This window comes from Lontra canadensis, unplaced genomic scaffold, assembly GCF_010015895.1.
Source record: "Lontra canadensis isolate GAN:19392208 unplaced genomic scaffold, GSC_riverotter_1.0 scaffold9, whole genome shotgun sequence".
Lineage (NCBI taxonomy): Eukaryota > Metazoa > Chordata > Mammalia > Carnivora > Mustelidae > Lontra > Lontra canadensis.
The window spans coordinates 2165454-2178432 of record NW_022631003.1 but is presented as its reverse complement, the minus strand read 5'-3'; positions in this window follow the sequence as shown (position 1 = coordinate 2178432).

Here is a 12979-nt window from a genome sequence, read left to right as displayed (position 1 = left end):
CTATAAACATTATGGGTAAAGCATCAACACAGTGCCCTGACTTCCCTTCTTTCTTTTATGGGTGTTCTTAAGGTTTTTTGTTTTGATTTATTTTTGGTCTTATTTATTTATCCATTCATTAAGTCAATTGACAAGTCAGTTACAGTTTCCAACACACACTTATTAAACACCCACTATGTACTAGTGCGATCATAGAGTCCATGATTCCTCTGTATGTTAGCTCCTTACACTCATTGTTTGGCACCCTCTGTGAAGTACAGGAAGTGCTCTGACAGGGGAAGAACATAACGAGAGGCAACTACTGTACTTAGAAAACTTTCTGGAAGAAAGGACGTACAAGGACAGATCCAAAGGCTGGGGAGAAATTAAGCAAGTGAATAAGAACAGAATGATCTACTAAGATGAAACCATGTCTATAAGCAGAGGGGGTGAGAAACAGCCATAAAGAAACCGAAAGTCTAGTGGCGACTTGAGGATGTGGAACGAGATGCAGAAAGGGAGGTACAGACGGGAAAAATATTGGAGGGCCTTCTAAGTTAAGTTGAGGAATTTGGGGTTTATTTGGAGTGCAATAAGCAAATCAAATTATTTTCCCAATTTCTCTTCTGTCTCTGGCCCACATGGACCATATCTTGCACCATAATGTGGCTTAAAGGCTTCTTGTGAGTTTTCCCAACATCCAGTCATACTTCCATTGTCACCACAGCTGTCACTGTATCTTTGGGGCTGCACATTATGAACAGTTAAACCTTTATACTCTGCTGGGTTCAGTTTCTCTTCTTGTTGCACATGTCAGTGTAGTATCAGAGCAGATACTGTTCTCACGCTGACTACAGGGCTATCTAAAACTTCAGTTAATGCTATAATGTTCAGCTTCCAGACCATTCCATCTGTGTTTTTATTTCCCAGCATCCAGGAAGATTCATTTCTCCTTTTCTCAAGGTAAGTTGATGCTGAGTAAAGTACAAGGAAGAATATTGTCTTCAGGAAACAGCATTGTCACACACATATGTGCACATGCACACACACACACACATTTAAAACCTTCAATGACCTCTTGTGGCCCTGAAGATAAATTTCATATTACCCTGTGTGGCTTAAAAGGTACTAATATGACCTTATAAGTCCAGACAATGTCTTTACTTAATCATTAGTAACCACTATGTATGGTGAGGTGGAATGGGGCAGGGAGCACGCAAAGAGGAAGGAAAGCGTTCTAGACAGAGGTCCCAGTAAGTGAAAATAACTAGAGATGAAGATGAGGAAAGTGTATACCCATCTGAATCTCTGAAGAAAAAAAAATATATATAAAGCTATTTGCATACACTGCTTTTTTTGTCTTGAAAACTTTTTTTACTTTGTTTCTTGTTCAACCCCTGTCTATTCCCACCTTTCTAAGATTAAAAATAATCTCCTCCAAGCAGCCTTCTCTGGTTTACCTCTTGTCCCACTCTCTTCAACAATGATCGTGGGCTCCTACATTCCCTCAGCACTTTCTTATAATGAAATATTTAATCTTCTCTCCTTCTTATTAAGTTCCATAGTAAGAATCTTGCTCCTGTCATATTCCTATTACCCAACATGATGCCTTACATGTACCTGGTACCTAAGAAATTCATGTGGAAAGCATGAAAGGAAATAACCATTGTTTGGTGTCAACAATGAATGAAGTATTGTACCAAGTACTTCCTGTGCATTATCTCACTTACATTTCCCAGTACTCGTCTCATTTTACCCAGGAGGCAACTCAGTTTTGAAATAAGAGACTTGCCTCAAATCATATAGCTTGGACTGAAACCAAGGACTGTCTGACTCAAGAGCCTGAGCTCTTAACCTCTATATCATGATAATTTCTCTCTGGTCCTCCCAATGATAATTACTCCTTTATTTTTGATGGCCTGGAACTTAACAGCTTGTTTCGCACACATCAGAAGTTATTGTGGAGAGTGGAAAAAAAAAAAACACATACAATTTTAACGCATTCTTACGTTCCCTTTCTCCATTTTTCTCTCCTTTGGATGACTGTTAGCTACACATATATTTTGAACAGATACATTTCAAATTGTACACCTCAGATTTTATTAATTTACCTCTATAGAATGGATAGAAGTCCACTGAGTTGTTGTTGTTGTTTTTAATAAAGGGGGTGGTTACAGGTAAGTTCAAGGTAGAATTTAAATAGTTATGCTCTTTCATTTTTAATAAATCTGTTTTGACTATGTGACAATTGAATCATTGTCATTTTTTAATGTTTTTTTTTTTTTTAGACCTATGTTCTATCTCCAAAGAGAATAGAAGTGGGTTGAGTCTTTCCTTTGCAAGCTGACTGTCATTTTTCTAACCTAGGCTGATTAAGTTTAAGGTATTATGCTAAGCAAAATAAGCCAGTCAGAGAAAGACAAATAACGTGATTTCACTCATATGTGGAATTTAAGAAACAAAACAGGTGAACATAGGAAAAGGGAGGGAAAATAAAATGAGATAAAAACAAAGTGTGAGGCAAACCATAAGAGACTCTTAACTATAGGGAACAAACTGAGGGTTGCTGGAAGGGGGATGGGGTAACAAGCTGATGGGCATTAGGAAAGGCATGTGATATAATGAGGACTGGGTGTTCTATGCAACTGATGAGTCACTGAATTCTACCCCTGAAACTAATAACATATGTTATATGTTATTATATGTTAACTAATTTGAACTTAAATTAAAAAAAAAAATAACTATTTTTTGAAAGGTGGGGAAAGTAATACTACAAAGCCCAAAACCCCTGGATTTAGAACTTGCAAACAACGTTGATTACCAAAAGTGAAATTGTGACAGTTCAGTTGCACATTCACATCATTGTCTATTTCGAGTTAATTTATAATTATACTGCAGTAAATCGGTCCAATGTTATTTTCTAATAATATATGTGGAGAAACAAGTCAATTTTAAGGTTATAGCAACAAATAAAATTTGATTATCGTTCCATTATATACAACATAACCAAATCGCTAGGATATATTTATTTTTTACTGTAGAAGTTTTGCTCTGTTGTTTTGACTTTCATCGAAACTTAAGAATTTGGTTACATATCTTAATTACAACATAATTTTAACAGCTTAGATTTTTTAAATTACCACAAATGCATTTACAGTGTTGAGGCTCAAATTTATTTGCTTTATATATAGAGTCTTAGAGAGTGTTGCTACAGGTAGCTGCTTTATGTAGCATTATCAAAATCAATAAGCATTACACATATGGTAGATAATTAAGAAGCATATAGAGGTCCAAGTTAGTTACTTTTCTGTTATTGCTTATCTAATCCTGAAAGCATAAGTGTTCATGTTTAAGGAAACTTTGTTTTTTTTACTCTAAATTTTTAATTCAAATATTGATTGTGGTCTAAGAGTTACTTAAGACAGTATTGCTCAAAGGCAGAAGTAAAGATTTCGTTTAGTTCTTAAAACATCTAATCCCAGGAAGACAAAATATAAAGGGGGCATCCACATAACTGAACTCCTGCTATATTTGTTCTCTTTTTTTTTTAAGACTTTTTTTTCTAGGATTTTATTTATTTATTTGAGAAAGAGAGATAGGGAGAATGGTTGAGAGAGAGCATGAGTGGGGTGAGGGGCAGAGGGAGAAGCAGACTCCCTGCTGAGCAGGGAGCCCAGTGTGGGGCTCGATCCCAGGGGGCCTTCGAGATCATGAACTGAGCCACCCAGGTGCCCTTCTGCTCTACATGTTTACACAAGGTGGATCTTTTGTTTTTAATGTTTTTCCATTACAGAAAACTTAACATGAAAAAAGCATGGTCTTGATAATATTGAGGAGGACAGTTTTTGAGGAAAGGGGTAAGAAATATCTTAAAATAACTGATCTCTAATCTAAGGTTAGTAGGTTAAGAACTTTCCTGGGCACCTGGGTGGCTTAGTCGGTTAAACGTCCAACTCTTGATTTTAGTTCAGGTCATAGTCTCAGGGTTGTGAGATCAAGCCCCAGGTTGGGCTCCACTCTGGGCATGGAGCCTGCTTAAGATTCTCTTTCCTTTTCCCTCCCCCCTTCCCCCTACCACTCGTGCTTGCTCTCTCTCTCTCTCTTTCTCTGTCTCAAAACAAGCAAAGAAACTAAAACAACAACAAAAACCATTTTCTTAAGCAGTTTGAATGTCCTGTGCCTTGAATAGCCATGGAATGTACTCCAGTTAGTAAAACAGTGATTAGTATGATACTGAGTAAGTAAGGAATATTTGGCATCAAATATTCGGCTGTGTTAAAATTATATATTTTAAGGGCCTAATCCACTTAACTATTCTTAGGATTAAGAAACTCAGAATGGGGGGCACCTGGGTGGCTCAGTGGGTTAAGCCTCTGCCTTTGGCTCAGGTCATGATCTCAGGGTCCTGGGATTGAGCCCCACATCAGGCTCTCTGCTCAGCGGGGAGCCTGCTTCCCCCCTTCTCTCTATGCCTGCCTCTCTGCCTACTTGTGATCCCTTTCTCTCTGTCAAATAAATAAATAAAATCTTTAAAAAAAAAGAAAAGAAACTCAGAATGGGGTTAAAGATGTTAAAATTTGAGGGTTTGTTTATTTGCTTGCAGTCTGGGCAGTTTCCTTATAGCTCTCTAATATGGACCTGACAAGGGAGTTAAAAAGGCAGAGAATGACTGAAGAATTAAGTGCCTTTCTTACCAAAAGGTAAAAGTGACTGTAACATCTAGGAGAAAGGATTTCCTGAACTTGAGTGAAGGTGGGACCCGGTGCTGAACCTCCATGACATGCAAACATGGTAAATAGAAGAAACAATATACCATCTGCACACCCAAGCCTCCTCTATGGTTGGATGCTTTGAAGACCTTTGGTCACAGATGTAGATTCAAGCTCATGATTATGTTACCAGAATCTTCTGGTAACATAATCATGAGCTCCTGAAAGTCCAGGAATCCTCTCAAGATCTGGAAGATTCGGTGGAGGTCAGTCAAGGCACGGTCAGGACTGGCAAGCTGAATCTTTCATAAATAGGAGTACACAAAAACAGATAATTCTGGGATCAAACACTAGAAGTAAAAAGGCCTAGAAGACTCCTAAATTATTCCTAGATAGCACAGGTGCTTTGGTTAATAAGCTACTCCTTAGGTTAATGCATTTGGCTATTGTACCGACTTGTTTAGAATAGGAAGCATTAGTTTTCATAGCTTCAGATTCCCGTTGCTTGTATCTTAGCCCATTTCTTATTTGTACTATCTCTTTTAGTACAGTAGCTTTTTAACCTATTATTGCAGATCCAGTTTAATAAATTCTAGTGGCTATAACATAGAACTTGCATTCACTTTTGGGGCTTAGTGGTTAAACATCATTAAACGCAATGAGGCAGGGTTATTCTTTCCTGATTTGTATGGAATCCTAAATTGTTTAATATGAACTTTGTTTGAAAGATAAGCGTATTAATCAGGTCATGTCCCCTAAAAGTAACAAACATGATCTACAAAAATACAAATTTCAGTTATCCTTTTTTCAATGACACAAAATGTTTATTTAAAAAATATATTATGAAATGTGAAGGTAAATTTGTACTTCAGCAGGACACCAATGGGACAAAGCAGAATCTGGGTTGAGCAGAGCACATCCGTTGTTCTCAAGCTTCTGTGTTCTGCTATTCTCTCTTAAGTGGCACCATGATGTACACACATACACAAATACAAACACAAACAACATATCACTAACTGGGTCATCCCTTCAACAAAGTTATGATAAGAAGTACTTCTTTGTGCTGGGACAGCGTAAAGTATGGGGACAGTGAGGTTAAGCTAAGATTATACAACATACTTTGACTAGGGCTTACAGTCTTCTAGAGGAGAAGAGTTGGTAAAGGTAATTATAGCAGTGTAATAAGTTCTATAACAAATACATAGACAGGGCAGAGCAAAACAAGGGATCATTGCTTAATGTGATCAGGGAATACATCCAAGAGATGAAGGGGTTTATACTAAATGGTAAAGAGGGAGTTTGAAAGGTTGCCCAACTGAAGAAGGCACTGTAGTCAGAAGGAAGTTGTTTGGAGATCAGAAGAAATAGTATTTTTCAGATAATTGCCAGAAGCCAGGTACGGATAGGGCCAGGTATGCACATAGGGGAGAAGGTAGGGTATGCAAAGTGTAGAAGAGCTATTTGGCAACACGGTTGACAGTTTGGATACAATACTTTCTTGTACAAGAAACGGTCTTGCCCATGTTTGTAGCTATCTCCAGTCATTATGAAAAACCAAAAGTATCCTTACTTTTGGTAGCCAGCCTCCAAGGTGGTCCCCAGCCTCCAAGGTGGTCCCCACTCATCCAGACTCTTGCTGTTCACACCCTTGGGTATGCTCCCACTTTGCACCACAGTTTGTCTGTGTGCCTGATAGTGTGAAAGCAGAGGTGATAAATTGCCTTTCTTGAGATTGGGTCATAAAGGATGGTGGAGTTTGTCTTGGTATCTCTCTGTTCCTCTTTGTCTCTGTCTCTCTCTCTCTCTCTCTCTCTCTCTCACACACACACACACACACACACACACACACACAGAAACCACTCGTCTGGGGAAAGGCAGCAGCCATGCCCTCAAGACAGCCCAAAGAACTGAAGCCGTCTGCCAACAGCCACGAGTGAGCATGGACTAGATCCTCTTGCGCATTCAGATGACCATAGTTCTGACCAACCACCCTGACTACCACCTCATTAGAACCAGAACTAGCCGGCTAAGCCATTCCAATTCCTGATCCATAGAATCTCATATGATATAATCAATATTTGCTGTTTTCAGTTGCTAAGTTAAGGGATAATTTATTAGTCGCCGATAGATAAGAATACACTACTCACTTCGGAATGCTGTCTGGGGAGCAGTATAATTACCAAAGGAAAAATCACAGGTCTGTGCTAAGGGCTTTGAGCTTCTCCATAGGCAGTGGGGAGATACTCACAGATTTAAGGTAAAAGAATGAAAAAATTAAATTATGTTTTAGAAGGACTGTTTTTTTGCTATGAACCCAGAGTTTCCCATTCCTTTCTTGAGTCCTCCACTATTGCTTTTTCACCTATTTCTAAAGGGAGTAACAAACTAGAATGGCGTTTGTTGACTTGTTTTCCTCCTGGCTAGACTGGGAGCTACCTGCGAAGAGAAATGAATTATTGGTCATTATAAATAATTCTTTGTGTTCCTGGACTCCTGCTGAGCACGGTGAGAGGTTCTCAGTAAATACTTGCGTTTGCTGAGTGATAGGAGCTAAATGAGCCTGGAGAAAGGACGCTGGGCTAGCAGACTATTACATTAGCTCACTGTAAAAGCGCTGAAGAAATAACCTTCAGAGATGTTAAAGAAGAAGAAAGCAGAAATCAGCCAATTTACACACACACACAGATTTAAACTTAGTTTGGCAGGTGTGATGGTTTTTCAAATAACCTAAACCTTTGTCCTGCCTCCTGGTGTTGTCATAGCTCTTGAAGCAGATACAAAGAAGACTCCTCCAGTCTGTTCAGCTCAAATGTCTGGCAGAGCCCAATAATAGTATCTGAAGTTTGTAGCTAGAAAACAACCAACCAAAAAAAGGAAAATGATAAGATTTTTTTAAAAAGTAAGTTTTGTTGCTCCTTCAAATGTGACGCCTTGGTTTCTACCGAGCTGATACAAATTTCGATGGGAATAAATAATAAAATGTTATAAACTATGAGCACTATATCCATATATTATAAGTATATAGATATAAAGAAATGAATTTTATATTCATATCAAGATATCAGAGTGTCTTAATTAAACAAAAACACAAGTGTAAGCAAGTAACAAAGACAAGTTAACCAAAATACTTTGTATACATAAAACATCTTCACTGAAAATTCTAAAATGTACTCTAGAGCTCTTAATAAAATTTACAAAAACCTCTTTTAAAACAAATGTCCTAAGCAAGCCGTAAATATCTATTTGTTCTACTCTAAAAACAGAAAGTTGTGTCAACAGCAACATAGGAATGTACCACAAGAGTCATCTACGCATCTCATCATTCAGAATAATGGTTGGAAAAGGGTGTCCACATATCTCACACATATTTCACATTTTTTAGTTTTGCTTTTTTTTACCTACACTGCTTCCAATAAATAAATGAGACATCTGATATCATGATCTACTTCAAGTAAGTCATTAATTTGTCCCTATATTTCCTCTAATTTTAAAATAGTGCTTCAGTTGCGATCCTTGTGTTATCATGGAAACCAAAAAATTTTTGCTCACCTCCTGGTTACACAGAAACAGCTCTTGTTGTGGTAAACTGACTTTAAGTTTCATTTCCTATTTTAATTTCTTATCCTCCCTGCACAAGCACATTCACAGAAACAGGAAAAAAAAAATGACAGCCTAAAATAATGTTAGGTAATTTACTACATTTTATGAAAAAATATTAGTTTAAAGGATATTTCTTTTCCTTTTCATCATTTATTCCCTGACAGTAAGATAATTTCTCATATACTCAAGGTTTTATTACAAATATTTGAGTACCATAGAGTGGCTTTAGTAGTGGAATATGAATCAGAAACAGAGTAATTTCTTAGGAATGGTCTGTATGGAAGAATTTAAAAATGATCTCTCAAGGATTTTAGTGATCTAAATTAAATATTAATGATTTGTATTGGATATGCCATCACAAATGCATTATGTGAGAAGGCAATTTTAAAAAGTTTTAATTTAAATTACAGTTAATTAACATGCAGTGTAATATTAGTTTCAGGTGTACAATATAGTGTTTCAACTTCCATACTTCACCCTGTGCTCATCACAGCACGTGCCCTCCTTAATCCCCATCACACATCTAGCCCACTCCCCTGTTTGCCTCCCCTCCGGTAGCCATCAATTTGTTCTCTATATTTAAGAATCTCTTCCTTGGTTTGCCTCTCTCTCTTTTTCTTTTTTCCCTTTGCTCTTTCATTTTGTTTCTTAAATTCCAGGTATGGGTGAGATCATATCGTATTTGTCTTTCTCTGACTGACTTATTTTGATTAGCATTATACTATCTAGTTCCATCCATGTAGTTGCAAATAGCAAGATTTCATTCTTTTTATTTTTATTTATTTATTTTTAAAAAGATTTTATTTAACTATTTATTTGACAGAGAGAGATACAGCAAGAGAGGGAACACAAGCAGGGGGAGTGGGAATGGGAGAAGCAGGCTTCCCGCAGAGCAGGGAGCCCGATGTGGGGCTCAATCCCAGGACCCTTGGATCATGACCTGAGTTGAAGGCAGATGCTTAACAACTGAGCCACCCAGGTGCCCCAAGATTTCATTCTTTTTAATGGCTGAGTAATAATCTACTGTATCCATTGTATCTATTTACTACATCTTCTTTATCCATTCATCAATTAATGGATGCTTGCTTGGGCTGTTTCCATAATTTGGCTCTTGTGGACGACATTGCTGTAACATTGGAGTATGTATCTCTTCAAATTAGTATTTTTGTATTCTTTGGGTAAATATCTAGTAGTGCAATTGCTGGATCATGGAATAGTTCTATTTTTTACTTTTTGGGGAACCTCCCCACTGTTTTCCGCAGTGGTTGTGTTTCCACTAACCACGCAAGAGGGTTCCCCTTTCTCCATATCCTTGACAACACCTGTTGCTTCTTGTGTTGATTCTAGTCATTCTGACAGCTGTGAGATAATATCTCATCGTAGTTTTGATTTACGCTTCCCTGATAATAAATTATGTTGAGTATCTTTTCATGTCAGTGGCCATTTTATGTCTTCTTTAGAAAAATGTCTGTTCATGTCTTCTGTCCATTTTTAAATTGGATTATTCATTTTGGGGGCTGTTGAGCTGTATCAGTTCTTTATATATGTTGGACACTTACCTTTTGTCAGATTTGTCATTTGCAAATGTCTTCTCCCATTCTGGGGGTTGCCTTTTAGTGTTGTTGATTGTTCCTTTGTTGTGCAGAAATTTTTTATTTTGATGTATCCCAATAGTTTATTTTTGCTTTTGTTTTCCTTGCCTCAAGAGACATCTAGAAGGAAGCTGCTACAGCCATGTCAAAGAGATTATTGCCTGTGAACTATTCTAGAATTCGTATGGGCTTCAGGTCTTACATTTAGGTCTTTAATCCATTTTGAATTTACATTTCTTATTGGCATAAAAAAGTGTTCCAGTTTCATTTCTTTGCATGTTGCTGTCCAGTTTGAAAATGAATGAAAATAAAAACATAATGGTTCAAAATCTTTGGGATCCAGAAAAAGCAACTTTAAGAAGGAAGTTTATAGAAATGCAGTCCTACCTCAAGAAGCAAGAAAAATCTCCAATAAATAACCTAACCTTACACCTAAAGAAGCTAGAAAAAGAAGAACAAATAAAACCCAAACCCAGTAAAAGGAAAGAAGTAATGAAGATTAGAGCAGAAATAAATGATGCAGAAACTAAAAAAGTAATAGAACCAATTAATAAAACCGGGAACTGGTTCTTTGAAAAGATCAAAAAATTGTATGAACCTTTAGCAAGACTCAAAAGGAAGACAGAGACAGAATGAGCGAGCGAGCGAGCGAGAGAGAAGTCAAATAAAATTGTGTATGAAAGGGACAAATATCAACCAGCACACAAAAATACAAACAATTGTAACAGAATACCATGAAAACCTATATGTCGGGTACCTGGGTGGCTCAGTGGGTTAAGCCTCTGCTTTCAGCTCAGGTCATGATCTCAGGGTCCTGGGATGAAGCCTTGCATTGGGCTCTCTGCTCAGCGGGAGCCTGCTTCCCCCCCACCCCTGCCTGCCTCTCTGCCTACTTGTGATCTCTGTCTGTCAAATAAATAAATAAAAGCTTAAAAAAAAAAAAACCCTATATGTCAACAATTTGGACAACTAGGAGGAGATGAATGAATTCCTAGGAACATGTAACCTACCAAAACTAAAGCAGAAAAAAAATAGAAACTTTGAACAGACTGATTACTAGGAATGAACTTGAATCAGTAATGAAAAAAAAATCCCAACAAACAAAAGTTCAGGACCAGATGACTTCAGATGAATTCTACCAAACATTTAAAGAAGAGTTAATACCCATTTTTCTTAAACTATTCCAAAAAATGCATGAGAAAGGAAAATTGCCAAAGTCATTCTATGAGGCCAACATTACCCTGATACCAAAAGTAGATAAGACACTACCAAAAAAAAAAAAAAAGAGAGAGAGAGAGAGAGAGAACTACAGGTCACTATCTCTCATGAATACATATGGGAAAATCCTCAATAAAATATTAGCAAATCAAATCCTATAATATATATTTTAAAAAATCATATACCACAGTTACATGAGATTTATTCCTAGGATGCAAGGGTGGTTTAATATTTGCAAAGCAATCAATGTGATATGTCACATCAATAAGAGAAAGGATAAAAACCATATGATCATTTTAATAGATGCTGAATAAAAATAATGAGAGTGGACTTCCTTATCTTGTTCTTGATCTTAGGGGAAAAGCTCTTAGTTTTTCATCATTAAGTATGATGTTGGCTGTGTGCTTCTCATATAAGACCTTTCTTTATTATGTTGAAATATGTTCACCTCATACCCGTCAGAATGGTTAAAATAAAAACCACAAAAACAACAAGTGTTAGGGATGATGTAGAGAACAAGGAATCCTCTTGCACTGTTAATGGGAATGCAAATTGGTACAGTCTTGTGGAAAAGAGGAGGGAGTTTCCTCAAAAAAGTTAAACATAGAACTACCCTGTGATCCAGTAATCACACTAGTGGCTATTTACCCTAAGAATATAAAAATACTAATTTGAAAGGATATATGCACCCCTATGATTACTGCAGCATTATTTATAATATTATAACTTATTATTATAATATTATTTATAACAGCTATATAAATGTTATATAAATTAAATATAAACATATAAATGTTATAAATAATAATATTATTTATAACAGCCAAACTAGGAAAGCAGCCCAAGTATCAATCAAAAGATAAATGGATAGAGAAGACGTGTTATATATACACAAGGGAATATTGCTCAGCCATAAAAAGGGAATGAAACCTTTCCATTTGCAACAACATGTAGAGAGAGAGAGTATAATCTTGAGCGAAGCAAGTCAGATAGAGAAAGACAAATACCACATGATCTCACTCACATATGGAATTTAAGAAACAAACCAAATGAGCAAAGAGAAAGAGAGAGAAAGACAAATCAAGAAATAGACTCTCAACGACAGAGAACAAACTGATGGCTACCAAAGGGAGATGGATGAGTAGATGGGGAAAATGGGAGATGGGGATTAAAGGGTACACCCGTTAGGATGAAAAATAAAATAAAATAAATGAGAAAAAGAAAAAATATATACAGTTTATTGGTACACAAGAAAATAAGTATTTTGTATTAAAAGCCAGAATTTTAGAGATGCAAACGTTGAAAAGATTGCAATTACCCTGTCCCCAATTTAATGAAAGGTACAGTTTTATTTTTTGAAGCAGTATAGAAAGTACATGCATATTTAAATTAAAATAATTTCTTTCAAAATTTTCTGGTTGTAAACTTTTAGGTATGTTAATGAAGATGGAGGTTTTTGAGGTTGTCCTTCAGGCTTGGTAGGTTGTTCCTACGCTTTGTTTCTGTCCTAAATTAGCTTGGTTTGCTACTGCCCTGACGTTAATCAATGTATACATACTTAAACCTCACAACAATCATGTGAGGTAAGGATTAGGAGCCTCAGAATACAGATACTGATATTACAGTATAGGAGAATTAATAAATTTTCCAAATTTCTACCTAGTAAGTGGCAGTACTAGGTTACAAACTGAGACTCAGTGCCTAATGATCTTAAGCTCATGGCCAGTTAACAGGCTTGAGTGTCTTAATTTAAATGCCAATGGTGCACCCTCAAACTCTGGCCTAGATTTGCCATTATTTTGCACTTCTGTACTGAGCTCCATGAAAAATTTCTAGTCTCATTGGTGACCCTTGTCCTACCCGTCCATTCTACTCCTTGCT